General features: G+C 42.9%; 1 long non-coding RNA gene across 1 annotated transcript in view; it reads left to right on the top strand.

Annotated features, from left to right (window-relative positions):
- The first annotated feature begins 6,151 nt into the window (after nucleotides 1–6,151).
- Nucleotides 6,152–18,042, top strand: part of LOC139187128 (uncharacterized) — a 42,235-nt gene continuing 30,344 nt past the window's right edge. The window contains exon 1 of the long non-coding RNA XR_011570767.1: nucleotides 6,152–6,747. This is a non-coding gene — a long non-coding RNA (uncharacterized lncRNA). The remainder of the gene's footprint in view (nucleotides 6,748–18,042) is intronic.

Raw genomic sequence — 18,042 nt, 5'->3', positions numbered from 1 at the left:
CACTTCATCTAGCTGTGCCTCGGGGCAGTGTAACTTCTGGACTTTGTAGCTGACGTGGCCCCCAAATACCTTTTTATTGCTTAAGTGAAATTCTGTCAGGTGTAGTCAATAGTCTGCCTAATTTCATTAGGGCTTTACTGCTTTAGCTGAATACTTTCCTGGCAAGTTTATAAAGACTGGGAATTGCTTTAGGAGTTGAGCCATCACAGGACCTTCTTGGTCAAGTTTGTGTTTTCCCTGGCAATTAAATTCCTTTAACATCCAGCAAGTGCCAGAAATCTTACTGAGTCACGATCCCAGAATCCAGATTCTGCCTCTGATGTTTCAGTCTCTTGGCAACAGCAGTTGCCTGTCCCTGAAGCGCTAGGTCACAGTTGAATACTTTTGTTTTTGCTGCTACCTGTGAAACAACAGGTATGAGGGAACATATAGGCTTTATTTATATGAGTATTATTATAATAATATTTTGTACTAAATATGAAAGCATAGGATTTTGGGGGGTATATTAAATAATATTTTTAGTATATATACATTGTTCTAGTTATTCTATGAAAATCAACATTTTAAAGTTGAAATGTTTTGAATTTTGAAAAGCCTGTATTCTGATTAAAATTCTCAAAATACAAATTAGAATTTCTTTACATTTAAAAACTATGATGTTATATTTTAATATAGCTTTTTTCCTTCGAGTTCTGCAGAGGCTTTAAAAATGTTTAAATATATATATGGATTATATGTAGAAAAGTAGATATTGTTGATAATATGATTTAATAATTACTTTTTAAAGTTTAAGTGGCATAAACTTCATTAGCAAGTAAGAAAAATGGGAGATATTTTGAATAATGAGATCTATCAGAAACTACTGAGGGGTAGACTAATTTATTCACAGATGGTTTCATATTAATTAATTTGTAACATATTTACTGAAATCATTTTTAGAATTGTTTTCTTTGCTAGTTGATTCTGACTAAGTTTCATAATAAAACTTAGCTCTTATGATTCGCACTTAGCAACCACATAGGTAAGACATAGCTTGCTTTAAGAAATGCCAAAATAGGAAATATTAACTTCTGATAGATGATGAAGATGAAGGAAAGTATCCTTGTGAAGAAAGGTTTTTTTCCAATGAATTAATCACATCTTAAATAGTTCTACTAGTGATTTATTTTCTAAAATGTACCTTTAGCAATTGTATTAGTTTTTTATCTCTGTAACAGATTACCATAAGCTCAGCAGAGGAAAGCAATCCCCGTTTAGCAATTCACAGTTCTGTGTGTAGAAAGTCTGGCATGGCATGGAGGTGGCCTGTGCTCTGGGTCTCACTGGTTGAAATCAGAGTTCCGGCCAGACTGGGTTACTTTTGGAGGACCTGGGGATGATCTCAGGTTGTTGGAAGACTTTGGTTCCTTGTGGTTATAGGACTTTTTTCCTGTTTTCTTACTGGCTGTCAGCTGAAGACTGCTCTCAGCTCCTAGAAACCACCCGCATTCCTTGCCATTTGGCTTCCCCCATCTTCAAAATGAGAAACAAAGAATTTCTGTTGCACCAAACCCCCACCCTACCCCGTCTTTGAACCTCTTTCACCAGGAGGAGACAAATTCCTTTTACAGCCTCAACTAATTAGGTCAGGCTTACTGAAGGCCCATTGAAGATATTTACCTGTCTTAAGGTCAGCTGATTTGGGACTTTTATTATCCCTGTATACTTCTCAACCGGAGAAGGCAATGGCACCCCACTCCAGTATCCTTGCCTGGAAAGTCCCATGGACGGAGAAGCCTGGTGGGCTGCAGTCCATCGGGTCGAGAAGAGTCAGACAGGACTCAGCGACTACCCTTTCACTTTTCACTTTCATGCATTGGAGTAGGAATTGGCAACCCACTCCAGTGTTCTTGCCTGGAGAATCCCAAGGACGGTGGAGCCTGGTGGGCTGCCGTCAATGGGGTCGCACAGAGTCGGACACGACTGAAGCGACTTAGCAGCAGCAGCAGCAGCAGCATACTTCTCAACAGCAGCACTAGATGAGTGTCTGATTGAGTCACTGGGAGAAAGTTTGCATACAAGGAGAGGGATGGGAATATTTTGGGAACTATCCCGAATTCTACCTATTACAGCAGTGAAGTGCACCATGATTATATTTTAAAAATTCACTTAAAAATATGATTTCTAGTTCAAAATAAGAGGTTACTTGGAAGACTTAAAAGCATTGAGGGCATGAAGAACTCTGGATGTTTATGAAAAGTGAGCTTGGGAATCTATAAGCATATGCCTTAGCTTGGAGCAGGGTAGGGTGCTCACTTGAGTTTTTCTGACCTCACATTTGGATTTGTTCCCTTACAGGAAAATGCCAGTCATAGGAGAGCAGCACCCATGTCAGCCTCTTCTCTTTCATCTTTGTTTCCTCCTTCTCAGAAGCAGAAATGCAGTCCCAAAAGCCTAACTATACTCTGAATCAATTCACTTTATCTCTCCTGAGGCTATGCTGCAAAAACACTGCTCATATTCTTCCAGCCACTTAGTCTCTTTTTCTCATTTCAAACTTCAAAATATTCTTTTAACAAAGAATCATACCCAAACCTTCCCCAAAGCCAGATGGCATAAGCAGTTCTGCTTTCTGGAACCCAGTGCTCTAGTAAAGTTTCATGTTGTCCCCAGCCATTACAGAAGTGTTAAATCACAATGTATATACTGTTGAAGAAGTAGGATAATATGTAAAACTGCCATATTTCTTGGAGAAGGAAATGGCAACCATTCCAGTACTTTGCCTGGAGAATCCCAGGGATGGAGGAGCCTGGTAGGTGGTGGTCCATGTGGTCTCCAAGAGTCAGACACGACTGAGCAACTTCACTTTCACGCATTGGAGAAGGAAATGGCAACCCACTCCAGTGTTCTTGCCTGGAGAATCCCAGGGACGGAGGAGCCTGGTGGGCTGCCGTCTATGGGGTCGCACAGAGTCGGACACGACTGAAGCGACTTAGCAGCAGCAGCAGCAGCAGCAGCCATATTTCTACTTAGCTGTCATCCCATACAGAATCACCTTGTGCCAAGAGATTCATTCATTTCAGAATCAAGTTCATTAGTTGTCACTGCTTTATTATGGATTTGCTGCCTTGGTGGTGAGTTAGGGACTGCTGCAGTTTAGAGGTTACTGTGATCCACCTTTGATGCATCAGCTCCAGGTATTTGTCCCTGAGTCATCAGATCTCAAGTCATTTAATGTTTCTGTGCTTTAGTTTTCTATCTTACTAGGTGGACTCTTAGTGTGACTGGTGAGTAATAAGTGCTTACTATGTTAGACTCTATGTTACATACCCCACCTCCTGCATGTGTGCTAGGTCCCTGCAGTCGTGTCTGACTCTTTGAGACCCTATGGACTATAGTCTGCCAGGCTCCTTTGTTCATGGGATTCTCCAGGCAAGAATACTGGAGTGTGTTACTGTGCTCTCTTCCAGGGAATCTTCCCCACCCAGGGATCGAACCCATGTTTCTTAACATCTCTTGCATTTGCAAGTGGGTTCTTTACAAACTAGCACCACCTGGGAAGTCCTGCATTGAGGTCAAAGTCTGTTGACATGCTTCTTGTCCTTTGCCTCAAGAACTGGCAGAACTGGATCCATGTGATGAGGCATCTCTTTCTTTTAAGATATGCCCAGAATCTAACCACTTCTCCCCCCATCACCACCACCACCACCATCATCAGCACCATCAGCACCATCACCACCATCACCACCATCATCACCACCATCACCACCATCACCACTATCACCACCATCATCACCATCATCACTACCATCACCACCACCACCACTATCACCACCATCATCACCACCACCACCACCGCTATCACCACCATCACCACCACCATCATCACCACCACCACCATCATCACCACCACCACCACCACCATCACCATGCCCCCCACAACCCGCCTGCCCGACAAAATTGCAAAGACCTCCTAACTGGCCTCCTTGCTTTTATTCTTGCTCCCCTAAAATCAGTCCTTTATATAAAAGCCAGGATAATGATTATCCTTTAAAAATATGAGTTTGGTCATGATTGTTGCTCCTTTCAGAATCCTGCAATCATTTTCTGATTTATTCAGTGTAAAAAATGAAAACCCTTACAATGGCCAGAGGCCCTTCATTATCTGGTGCCCCATTAACTCTCTGACTTTTCTCCTGCTCACTGGGCTCCTGCCATGCTGGTCTCTTTGCTCTTCCTCAGTCATTCCTAGACCTGTTTTCACTCAAAGTTTTTACTGTTTGCTGTGTCTGAAATGCTCTTCTTCAGATATGCGCCATCTCCTTATATCTTTGACCATGCCTCCTTCTCAGAGAGGTTTACCATGACCCTCTCCTCTCATGCTCTTGCTCTCCCCTACCTTGTGCTGCCCTTTCTTTTTCCATAGGCTGTGTTATAATTTCTACACATTATATATTTTGCTTATTTAGTGTGGCTACTAGTTTCTGTTCCCATATGCTAGCATATTAGCATGATGGCAGGGATACTATCTGTTGTGTTCTCTCATGTATCCCACATGCCTGACAGCTAGTAGGGGCTCAGTAAGTACAGGTGAGACTTGAACAACATGTGGGGGTTTGGGGGTTAGGGGTGCTGGTCCTCCATGCACTCAAAAATTCACATATAACTTACCTGTGTGTGTGTGCTAAGTCACTTCAGTCAGATCCAATTCTGTGACCCCCTGGGCTGTAGCCCACCAGGCTCCTCTGTCCATGGGATTCTCCAGGCAGGAATACTTGAGTGGGTTGCCATACCCTCCCTCCAGGGGATCTTCCTGACCCAGGGATCGAAGTCATATCTCTTACATCTCCCGCATTGGTAGGCACATTCTTTACCACTGGAGCCACCTGGGAAGGCCACATGTAACTTTCAGTTGGCCCTTTATATCTGTGGTTCCTCAGTATCCATGGTTCTGCAACCCAGATTTAACCAACCCCATTTCATGAAGTACTGTAGTATTCACTGTTGGATAAAGTCCTTGTATAAGTGGACCTGCACAGTTCAAACCTGTGTTGTTCAAGGTTCAATCATGTATTTTGAATTAAAGAATAAATGGATGCTGTGCTGGGAAGCCAAAGATAGAGGAAGATGGATGTGATGGCAGTTTAACAGCTGGTATATCATAAAGAGCAATGCAGAATTTTAAATAAGAAGAGCATGAATCAAAGAGGCAGATCGCTGCAAAATTTGATTACAGTAACCAAAGTACCATCTGAATCTGTTGGTTCTAAATTAGTCTTTTCAGCCATGTGTAGATATTTAAGAAGTAATCTAGTGCTCTACCGAGTGCCTGATCTTAGGTATTGAATAGACCTTTTGATTGACTTGCTATCATCTCCATAATTATCAAAACTCAGGTGTGTCTATGAGGCAAACTACTGATCACAGTTCAGGCAGGTGGGGAAAGGGAAGACACTGGGACTGAAGCTTGATCCGTGATCTGAATTATAGTTTCTACCTAAGAAGTCATGGTAGACACATTACATTGGGACTTTGAATTCCTACAGATATGGGTTTGAGTTCCAACTCTGTCCTTTTGTAGTGGTATGGCCTTGATTAGGGCTTTTACACCTCAAGCCTTCAACTCCCTCTGCTACAAAGTAGGGAAAAGTAATATTATTCTAAAAATTAGAAATAGTTTTGTGAAAGTAAGCCTTTAATAAATAGTAGACGTTGCTTTGTTATTGTTGTTGATTGTACTTAGATAACTAGGCTTAATTTAGATTTAGATTAGTGTTTATATCTTCTACAGGCTGAATTATGCCCTGCTGCTCCCAATTCATATACTACAGTCCTAATCCCCAATGTAACTGGGTTTGGGGAAAAGGCCTATGAGGAGGTAATTAAGGTTACCTTATGACTTACAAGGTCTTCCCTTGTTGCTCAGCTGGTAAAGAATCCGCTTACAATACGGGAGAACTGGGTTCAATCCCTGTGTTGGGAAGATCCTCTGGAGAAGGGAAAGGCTACCCACTTCAGTAATCTGGCCTGGAGAATTCCATGGGCTGTGTAAGTCCATGGGGTCACAGAGTCAGACATGATTGAGCAACTGAACTGAACTGATGACTTATACAATGAAGTCATAAGGATGGGGTAATGATCCAGAGGATCAGTGTCTTTGTTAGAGGAAACACCAAAGAGTCCGTTTTCACTCTTTCTCTCTTCCATGGAGGATGCACTGAGAAGGTGGCCGTCGACAAGTCAGGAAGAGAGCTCTTACCGGAAACCTAAAAGGTTATTACCCTCATCTTGAGCTTTCCAGCCTCCACTGTGCGACATACATTTTTGTTGTTCAAGGAATCCAGTCTGTGGCATTCTGCTATAGCAGCCCAAGCTGCCTAAAACAGTATCCAATGATGTTTCATGGAGTGAAGTTTTAGGTGAACCTTCAGTGTGTAGATAGCATCCAAAAGAACATTCCTGGTGATCGAGTATTCTCAAGGCCTGTGAATTGTAACAACTCCTGCAAGTGGGCTGGGGTTCCAGGAAAGACTCTTGTTTCTACAGAACACACGGCTGCTACTCGGGATCTGAGGTGGACGATTGGCAATGGACTGGGCATGTGGCCAGTGAGGACAGAGCCTGATCTCCCACACCTGGACTCATGCCAGATTTCAGATGTTATTTCTTTCTCTGCTCATGTCTTCTTGCTGAATCAGACAAAAGTGAGCCTATGGATGAAGGGCACTAAGGCCCAGAGCTGACTAGGGCCGAGGAAAGTGAAGACAGGTAAGTTATCTGTGGCTATAAAGTATTCAACCTCATTAGACCTTACAGGGCATCCCAGGTGGCACTAGTGGTAAAGAATCCGCCTGCCAATGCAGGAGACACAGGAGATGTGGGTTCAATCCCTGGGTCAGGAAGATGCCCTGGAGTAGGAAATGCCAACCCACTCCAGTATTCTTGCCTGGAAAAATTCCACAGACAGAGGAGCCTGGCAGACTACAGTCAACGGGCTCATGAGGAGTTGGACATTACTGAGCACACACACACGGCACACAAAGAGACTTTACAGAGCTTTTAAAGATAAAACCTAACACCACTAAACCTGAGGATGTGAGTTGTTTCATAATTATAGGTGCATGTTTGTTGTCATTTAAAAATATTTCATATATTATTAATAGGACTGAAAGTGGCTGTCTAGCTATGTCTAATGGACTAAATTCTCTAAGATATTACTGGGAGGTTGGTACAAAATCTTTTATGATTACTTCCTGGGCAATCTTATCTAGCAATTGTCCTTTACTCGAGGTCTGGTTTGTGGTTCTCAGTGTGTCTTTATTTTTACTGTCAGTGTATTGATTGCTTAGCCTTGATAATATTTCCTGAAGCTCGAGAGACTTATCCTCCAAATTGGATATTGTCATTTCCCTTGCTTGGGTAGGCTGAATATCTGAATTTTCCCTAATTAGAATTGACTGTTCTGGATTGACAAAGAGCCCTGTGGGCTAAGGCATGATAGGCATAAGGAGTAAACTTCAGTATTCTCAAATCAATACTTTTCCATTTGGTTTATGACAATTCAGAAAGTTCCATAGTATCGTTTAAAGAAATAATTTGGAAAATTTTTCAAAATATAAAGCACACATGCAAAGCATATTTACTATAATATGAGGGTTCACTTAAACTCATTTTGGTCAATATCCTTTTATATAGGTTTAAACTCTCCAACTACATTCACTAGAAATAGTTTAATAAAAATAAGTGTAGTTTGAGATGGCCATGTACACACTGATATGTTTTAAATGGATAACTGACAAGGACCTACTGTATAGCACATGGAACTCTGCTCAACGTCGTGTGGTGGCCTGGATGGGAGGGAGTTAGGGGGAGAATGGATGCATGGATATGGATGGCTGAGTTCCACTGACGTTCATCTGGAACTGTCACAGCGTCGTTAACTGGCTATGCTGCTGCTGCTGCTAAGTCGCTTCAGTCCTGTCCGACTCTGTGCGACCCCTGAGACAGCAGCCCACCAGGCCTCCCCGTCCCTGGGATTCTCCAGGCAAGAACACTGGAGTGGGTTGCCATTTCCTTCTCCACGGCATGAAAGTGAAAAGTGAAAGTGAAGTCACTCAGTCATGTCCAACTCTAGCAACCCCATGGACTGTAGCCTACCAGGCTTCTCCGTCCATGGGATTTTCCAGGCAAGAGTACTGGAGTGGGGTGCCATATACCCCAATACAAAATAAAAGCTTAAAAAAGTAAGTGTAAGTCATATTGCGAAGCACAGAAGAATATCAGGATGAAGAAAGCATAGTCCTTAGCTCTTAGTAGATGTTAGAGGCAAGCTGAATAGCAAACATAACCCGGTGTGAAATCTGGTAGGGAGTCAGAAACTCATGGGTTACTTTAGGGTCAAAGGGGAGTACCACTGAACATAACCAGGCGGTGTCATGGCATTTTCTTAAATATGTGCCACTTACATTCATTGTTGAAAGATAAATGGAAATTATCCAGGTGGCTGGGGAAAGAAGAGTAAGACACTGCAGACAGAAGCAAGAGTGTGTTCAAAGGTCTAAAAAAGCAGGTATAGTTGAAAGAACTTTATGTATATTATAAGAGTAAAGTATTGTAGGTGATGAAGCTGAGGCCAGACAATAAAAATCATATTTTAGGACATTTGGATGAAGAAATATATGTTCATAGAAAGTGAAGTGTTATGATTATTTTTGTACTTCAGAGATTTCATTGGTGATTAGTGATATCTACCGATCTTTTTGCATTTATTCCTCATCACAATCTTGTGTCCAGATGAGTATTTGGAATATATTGGATTTTTTAAAAAGTTAGTACTTTTGTGCTCTCCCCTTATTTATACTTCTTAATTTTATCTGTATTTAATTTTTAATTATTCACTGTGGCTAACAATGGCAGGATAGATGTTGTATTAACTTGAATAATGGTCCTTCTAATCCATTTTTAGCCTGGGAATTTTACTTGTTAAATGGGAACATGTTTAAAAGAAATTATGTGACTACTAAGAACTGCAATCAAATTTTTCTTGTCTCTGTACTGTATAATACTGGGATTAGATGTTGTTTCTTGTTCTTATGTTAATCAGTGCTGGGACCAGGTAAAAATAACTTGGTTATCTGCTTTAAGAAATGCCTGCTCATGAAAAAAAGAAAAGTCAAAAAGAAAAGTTAATCATTGAAACAGCTTAACAGGACTAATAGCTTACCCATCAAGACACCCTACCTCAATGCATCTTGGTAGAGGCATTTGGATGATAATAACAATAATGATAAAACTCTGACCAATTTCAACCAGTTTCCATTTGCAAGACCACCATAAAACTACTCAACCAAGATCTTGAAGCCCTACCAATACTCTGCCTTAATTTCTCATTTTGAGCCATTTTAAAGATTCTATCAAAGTTACTGGTCCACAGATTTTATTGGGAGGAATTGACAGTCAATACTATTCTTCTGTAAATTATCTTTGGCAGCCTACTGTTAGAATATAATTTCCTCTATGGTATTCTGATAAAGTTTCTGCAGCAACATTGCTTATAGGATAGTACTTGAATACTTGATGAGAGATGCAGAATTAGATGAGAGCATAAATTAACTAAGTCATTTACTTTTTGCAAACACAATTCTATCAAATAAAATGGGGTAGCTGGTGGCAGAGAGAGAGATTTTGAGTGGTGGTGGGAGGGAAGTCTCATATATCTTGCCGAAGTACACAGTTCATTCTCTGAACTCTTAAGGACTCCTGTAGTTCTGAAAATGAACAGAAGAAATTGTTTATATAAGGTTGATCAATACTTCTTTATGTTCTATGATTTCCCTGGTGCTGCTGCTGCTACTGCTAAGTCACTTCAGTCATGTCCAACTCTGTGCAACCCCACAGATGGCAGCCCACCAGGCTCCCCTGTCCCTGGGATTCTCCAGGCAAGAACACTGGAGTGGGTTGCCATTTCCTTCTCCAAGGCATGAAAGTGAAAAGTGAAAATGAAGTCGCTCAGTCATGTCAGACTCTTAGCAACCCCATGGACTGCAGCCTACCAGGCTCCTCTGTCCAATGAGATTCTCCAGGCAAAAGTACTGGAGTGGGGTGCCATTGCCTTCTCCATGATTTCCCTACTATATTATAATTAGAGTTAACCTGTCAGTCTCTCATCCACTCCACATAGAGGCTCCTTGAGAGAGAGGCTATATATTATATATTTCTATGTATTTTCCATCTAGCATACTGCCGAACAGATACTTAATAAATTCTGTTGGAGTCTTCACTGGTGGTCCAGTGGTTAAGAACCCACCTTCCAATGCAGAGGACGTGGTTTTGATCCCTGGTTGGGGAACTAAGATCCCATGTTTCCTAGGGCATCTAAGTCCGTGCACCACAACTACTGAGCCTGTGTGCTCTGGAGTCCACATGGCACAGCTAGAGAAGCCTGTGCATCACACCAAGATGCAGCACGACCTCCCCCCAAAAGTTATTAAAAAGCAAATATGTTGAATAGATGAATGAACACTTGCTCTGCTGCCTTCACTCACCTCCTGAAATTCTACCTTCTGTCAATCACCAGTCTTTCCACTGAGTTGGTCTCAAGCCCATTTCCTCTTGGACACTATGCCTGACCCGAAACTTTTCAAAGATAATTTCACATGCTGATGTTGCTGTAGTGAAGAACAGAATTTTTTTCTTCCCTTCATTGATTTTATGTACCAGAGGGATGCTTGAATTCTGTTGGTCATAAGACTTGAACTTGGAGCTAAATAGCAGATTTTAAAGTTGCAGACATTGCTATCTATTGATTTCATGTGTCCCCCCCACCCCCCAACCATTTAACTTTTATTCCCTTGTTACAACACATTTCACTTTTACATACAGGAATCTCCTGAGTATGCAAGCTTCGCTTTTCCTTCCGTGGAACTTCATCCCACGAACCTTGCTTCGTGACATCAGCAGTAGTTCCTTTGCTCTCCCGTCTTGCGCTCCCTGCCCCTCCTCCCTCACCTTTCTCCCTTTCATCCAAGGAGTTACTTTCCATTGAATTATTGTGATGGCCTGAATTTCTCCAAGCCATCAGTGCCACTGAGGCATGTTGCTCTGTGTCTCTAGAGTATCAGTAAGCCCATGTTAAAGCCTAAAACGAGGCTCTGAAGGAAGGTGAACAGATCTGATACTATGGGGGCAGGATCAGTACCTAAGCTGCCAATCATCTTGTGATGCCTGCATGTAGTGGATGCCACTCTGATGAAGAAGTACACAAATGTGAGGTTTGAGGGGGACCAAGAAGTTCCCTCACCCCCAAATATCTTATTTACCAGCTGTTTGAATTCCTAATGATCAAAGTTCAAAGGCCATCATTTAGTTTAAAAAAATCTTTCAAAAAATGTAAAAGTCACAGAAAAAGATAACATAACTTCACATTTATGATGCCCACTGTAACTTTAGTGGAGTTACCTTTATAAAGGTGAAAGAGTCTAGGTGTCACATCCAGCTTTGAGGAACTGAAAGTGAAAGTGAAGTCACTCAGTCATGTCCGACTCTTTGCGACCCCATAGACTGTAGCCTTCCAGGCTCCTCTGTCCATGGGATTTTCCAGGCAATAGTGCTGGAGTGGATTGCCATTTCCTTCTCCAGGGGATCTTCCCAATCCAGGGCTCAAACCGGGTCTCCCACATTGTAGACAGATGCTTTACTGTCTGAGCCACCAGGGAAGTTTGAGGAACTGAACCATAGACCAAAAGTCTGAAGAGGAGACAGGTATTCATAGTAGAATTTCAGATACTTTGAGGCAAGTGTACTGAAGTTTATAATGACTGTCAGTCCCATTCCACATCAGGGCCTCACACCTCTCTTAGAGGTTCTCTTCTTTCTTCTAGTGTCTGTAGGAAATTATCTAGAAATTTCTGTATCAATTCTTTTTCTATCCGTTCTGTCATTTCTTTGTCTCCTTAGTTGCCTGGCTTTGAAATCCTCATCTCCACCCTGTCCAAGGCTACAGCTGATATGCCTGCGGATTGCTTCTTGCAGTCCTGGGAACTCTGACTTCTGTCATATCTATGCTCTCAGCACTGCACGGGACTGTGGTGCAGCACAGTGTAGGCAAGGGCTTAACTTTTGATGAGGCTTTAGAACAGCTGTGGGATAAAGAAGGAAATGGCAACTCATGGAGCAACTTGCTGTTGTTTAGTCGCTTAGTTGGGTCTGACCCTTTGTGACACCATGGACTGTATCCCACCAGTTTCCTCTGTTCATGGGATTCTCCAGGCATAAGAATACCTGAGTGGGTTGCCATTTCCTTCTCCAGGGGATCTTCCCAACCCAGGGATTGAACTCACGTCTTTTACATCTCCACCAGTGAGCCACCAGGGAAGCCCATAGGGAGCAACTTATAATTGCTAAAACGTGACCATTCTTTGAAAACCCAGGTCAGCTCTATCCTTGCCAGTTCCTGTGTCAACGATTACTACTGTCTATCGTATATGGTTCTCCTCTTATTTTGGGTTCTCAGGATATACTTTTATTCCCCTTGCAGTTGGGTAAGGCCACAAGATTAGTTCTGATCAATGGTTGTGAATGGAAGCAGGATCAACTCAGGGTGTGGGGTGATCCTGGGCAAAAATTATTTTCAAGACTCCTGCCTATTTAAACAATTCAATCTAAATATATATTACACAGTCATGGGGTCATGTAAGTATAGTTATTTATCAATGAAGAGTGAGACTAGTGGTTATAGAAGAAATAACTATGTATTTGATTATTGTTCAATCAGGGAAAATAAAGGTTTTTGTAGTGTCCAGCCACCATCTCTTTCCATTCAAGATCAAGAACCATCTTTTGGACTTCTTTATTATCAAATGCACCATTTCTGGCTAATTTCATATCTCCCACTGGGGCTAAAAGATGGCACCACCATTATTACAAGGCTGTGGCTATTTGGAAACTTTTTTGTCTTGAAATAATATAGGTCTTTCTGCTTCTGTGCTTCTCTAATTCCCTGTGTTTCATTCTGATTACACCATCTTTTCTGACAGTGCATTACCTATTCTGCTGCTTCTAAATACTGGCTTCTAATGATTCTGTCAAAGGTTGTTGCTAGGCTTTTCTGTTGATGACCACACATGTAAGTGTGGACCCTGTATGAAAGAAAATGTGAATGATAATTCAATTTTGGTCATGTTAAGTGTACTGTTTAAAATTTTACGGTGGAAGTAAATTGCATCACACCTACCAGCCATGTCTTCTTTTCAGCCTTCAAGGATGCACTCCTTGCATTTCTAGAATGTGATCTCTTTCAAAATATTTGCTGACAGCATCCCTGAATTCCACACACTGACACCAGCAGGGAGGATAGGCCCCTGGGCAGAGGAGAGGAGTGGTCTCATTCACACAGGGAATGTCTGGTTCCTTGTCTGGCACTGCTTCAGACAGACTCAGAAGAATATGGTATTGCTGCCATAATTGGAAGCAAAAGAAAACCTCAATTGAAAAAGTCCATTGAGATCAAGGAGTAGTGATCTAAAAGTTTACCCTTGAAAAAGACATATATCCCTTCCTCCTGACTCTCTGTCACGTGACACAGAGCCTTCAAAAGGGGTGGTATCTGTGCTGCAGGTCAGAGTGGGAGGTACAGAGTAAGAATGCCTGCTGTCACGCTTGGGTCCTATACACTGGAGATGGCATTGTGAACTGAACACAGACAGAGCTGACATTAAGGCTCAAACATGTTTAAGCCCAAGGGATGGTGGGGGGAACAGATGGTAGCCCAGAACACATTTTTGTCCAATGTGAGTGAGAATCACCACAAATGAACGTGCCATCACCATTTCGGCAGCCTGATCTGGTATAAGATCCTGCTGGCCAGCAGGAGTAGTGTCTGCTGCACCAGACTGGCCTCCCGGAACCAGAGCCAGACTCATGGTACCAGGATGCTTCCATGGGCACAGGTCTCAGGGCTCCTTGGGACATCTGGTTGATTCCGTGTATGTGATACAGGGTCAGAAAGTTCCCAGAGGAGCATTGAGGGCTAGGGCCCTTGCAGGTCCTGGTCTGGGTTGAGAACCTCCTGGACCACACTGCCAGTCCTAGCCAAGTCCCAGGCACTGACGTGGCACTCCAAATTTCAGAGATTCCTAAGGTGTGGCCCACGTCAAAGAAGCAGCAGTGCTGAGTAAACAGGACATGGTCACTCCTGGCCCGAAGCACAGAAAGCCCCATATGTACTTCCCCCCTTGCTGCTGCAGCAATAAGGAAGCTGCATGTTTCAAATTGTGCAGCTAATGGTAGGTGTGGGGAGCAGAGTTTCCTGCTGATCCCAAGGGACACATAATGTGAGTGAGAAATAAACTGGTTTTGTGTTAAGCCTATGAGGGTTTAAATCACAAGAAAACCGATCCTACCCTGACTAATACGGATCCTGTACATGGTGCTGGCTCTCCAGCCAGAGGGCAGCCTCCGCATGTAATCGTTCCTACTTTATAAGGTTGAATTGAAGTAAACATATATCCAGTTAGAAAGATGAATGTTAGTTATTATTTTTATTACTACTGGCTATTTGTTCTTGTGTTAGGGACTAACATAACAGTTAGCTGGGGACTTCCTCAGTGGTTAAGAACTACTGTTGAGTGGTTAAGACTGTGCTCGCAAGGCAGGGAGTGCAAGTTCTGTCCCTGGTTGGGAATTAAGATCCCACATGCAGTGTGACATGGTCAAAAAGAGAGAGAGAGAGAGAGAGAGAGCGCGAGCGCGAGCGAGCTTAAAAAAATATTGTTAAACAGTGAGCTATCCATTGTGACTGAATATTTCTTCAGTTGACTAGATCAAGACCTGCCCTTTGCGTTTTCTTTTCTTGTCCTGTAACTACTTTTTAAAACAATGACAGATGGGGAAAAATTTTATTCCTACTAATGAAAAAGTTCCATCCTTCACTCTCAAGGGGATAGCCTCTCTGCACAATAATTTAATGTACAAAACATTTATGAAACCCAATTAAGCTCAGTTGTGGGGTGCAGAGTGAGCTTCACACACTACAATATTTGTAAACTCTGGTTGACTACCTACAGTTTGCCAGGCAAAACTCTAAGTGTTTTACGTATAGTAACTTATGTAATTGTCCTTACACAGCCCTGTGTCATGCGCACTATCATTTTTACTGTGCCTATTATGAAGGGGAGAGGTGCAGAGAGGCTTTGTTCAAAGTCATGGAGCTACTAAGTGTTTGATTTAGTTTTAGCGTGAGCAGTCTGGTTTCAGAGTCTATGATCTTTTTTTAAAATATAATTTTAATTTTTTTTTGTTACCAGATCAGTCTGCTTCACCCTCCCTTGCCTTTCCTTCCGTCCTCCCTCCCTCCCTTCCTCCACCTTTCCTTTCTTTGTTCTTCCTTCCTTTCTTTCTCTCCTTCCTTTTTTTCTTCCTTCCTTCCTCCTTTCTTTCTTTCCTTCTTCCCTCCTTTCTTTCTTTCTGACTGTTCCTACAAGGAACTGAAGATCAGAGATCTTGAACCATCATCATGTAGTCTTCTGGATCTTACCTTCAGAATTCTCAAGAACATGTAGACACAAATTTCCTCAAAAGCTATATATGGGTGAATATAGTTATTTGAGGCTTAATGAACCCTTACTACAAGGCAGTGTTTGAGTCTTCATTCACTTATTCAGGAGATATTGACTGAGTGCCTACCATGTGCCAAGCAGCATGACAGGCACGAGTGGACAAGGTGGGCTCTGCCCTGAAAAAAAATCTCAGATGCACTTTACAGCCTCCTAACAAGTTTTGACAGCCCCTACCATCCAGGTTTAGGGTACCCTGCCACAGTTAGTAATTGTCTTGAATAATCCATATTCTCGAGTCTGCAACCTCATGGACTGCAGCATGGCAGGCAACTCGGTGGAAATCTCCAGGCAAGAATGCTGGAGTGGATTACCATTTCCTTTTCCAAGGGATCGTCCTGAGCCCAGGGATCAAACCTGCATCTCCTGCCTCTCCTGTATTGCTGGTGGACTCTATTGCTAAATAAAGAAGCCTATATTCTGGGGAAGCCCATATTCTTCCCATGCCTACTTATTTATAGTAAATTGTCCAGTGTAAAATATGCACTGCAAATAAAATTCTGCCTATAGAACCAGTAAGGGGAGATGTATGATCCAAAAGATGAGAAGAGGGATCTCTGGGTAGAAGAGTTTTGTGGAAAGTACTTCATGTGGTCTTTGCCAGCCTCTGTATAGGTGGCACTCATGGTAAATAACCCATCTGCCAGTGCAGGAGATATAAGATATGTGGGTTTGATCCCAGGATCAGGAAGATCCCCTGGAGGAGGGCATGGCAACCCACTCCAGTACTGTTCCCTGGAGAATCCCAAAGACAGAGGAGGCTGGTGGGCTACACTCCATAGAGTCACAGAGGCAGACAAGACTGAAGTGACTTAGGACACACACCCAAATGAAGTAAAGGAAGGGGGAAGGAGCGCCCTCTCTGGTTTGGCAGGGTGCCAGGGCAGGGGAGTAGGAAACAAATAACAAATAAACACAATCCCAAAGCAGCAGCTGAGAATTTTACTCATTGGAAAGTTGTCATCTCAGCCAGTGAATCTCAGAGCCTGACATCAAATGTATTGTTGACAAGACTGGTATAGAAACTTTTGGAAACAGTCCTGGCAACCCCTTTCACTTCAGCATTGGTAGGCAGGGACCTTTGTCCCCTGAGGGGGAGATTCTCTTGAAGTTTATTTGATGCTGTCTCAGTGGGTGGATTGGAGAAGGAAATGGTAACCCATTTAGTGTTCTTGCCTGGAGAATCCCAGGGACGGGGGAGCCTGGTAGGCTGCCATCTATGGGGTCGCACAGAGTTGGACACAACTGAAGTGACTTAGCAGCGGCAGCAGCAGCAGTGGGTGGAGGAGAAGTGCTCACAGAGGACGCTGAGGACTAGCCACCGTTTCTGTGCAGCATTTCCCCCTTCAAACCACAGACATGCACTAAGTGCTGCTTATTGGGCACTGTGCCAGGCATGGCTTGGAAAGCAATGAATAAGATGTAGGCTCTGCACTCCTGGAACACTCAGTCTACAGGGGTGGACACTTCCCAGCTGGCACTAGTGGTAAAGAACTGCCTGTCATTGCAGGAGATACAGGAGACATGGGTTCGATGGCTGGGTTGGGAAGATTCCCTGGGGAAGGGAATGGAAACCACTCGAATATTCTCACCTGAGAAATCCCACAGAAGAACCTGGGGGGCTACAGTACTTGGGGTCACAGAGTCAGACATGACTAAAAACCGAGCATGTTTACACACACACACGCACACACACACACACACACATACACACACACACTTCCATAAATGACAACAGTGATACGATGAGGTTTATGTACTGGGGTAAAGAAGCCTGGTAGGCTGCAGTCCATGGGGTCGCTAAGAGTCAGGAACGACTGAGCGATTTCACTTTCACTTTTCACTTTCCTGCATTGGAGAAGGAAATGGCAACCCACTCCAGTGTTCTTGCCTGGAGAATCCCAGGGACGGGGGAGCGTGGTGGGCTGCCGTCTCTGGGGTCGCACAGAGTCGGACACGACTGAAGCGACTTAGCAGCAGCAGCAGCAACAGAGTTATTAAGGATGTCAGAGGAAGAGCACTTCTCCTTAAGAAAGAAGTTGGGGGTGCAGATGAAGAATAGAAAGAACTCCTGCAAATCTTCAGATGAGGCTAAATTACATTTTAACATTTCATTTTCCAGATTATGCCTCCTAGCTGATGTGGCCTTGAGAGCAGCATCTGTCAAATATGATTGTATAGCCTCTTGATTTTCTATCTCTAAAGAAACAGGGTGCATATCTTTCGACTTTCTTTGTAATTGCACTCAGCGTCATACTCCCTCTGCTTGCCACTGATAATAACGAGCAAGCTTCTGATTTAAGCACAGAGGTGCTATTGACCTCACCGGACCTCTGCACTGAAAATAGATCTTTGGTGAAAAGAAGGCAATACAATATAAAACAGGGCCTCATTTTGATCCTTATCTAGTGGTAGAACTGCTGTCTATTTATTTTCAAGTGTTTTGCATCAC

This window comes from Bos indicus, chromosome 15 (assembly GCF_029378745.1).
Source record: "Bos indicus isolate NIAB-ARS_2022 breed Sahiwal x Tharparkar chromosome 15, NIAB-ARS_B.indTharparkar_mat_pri_1.0, whole genome shotgun sequence".
NCBI classification, from domain to species: Eukaryota; Metazoa; Chordata; class Mammalia; order Artiodactyla; family Bovidae; genus Bos; species Bos indicus.
The sequence above is the reverse complement of the archived record's forward strand: the minus strand, read 5'-3'. Positions and strand labels throughout refer to the sequence as shown.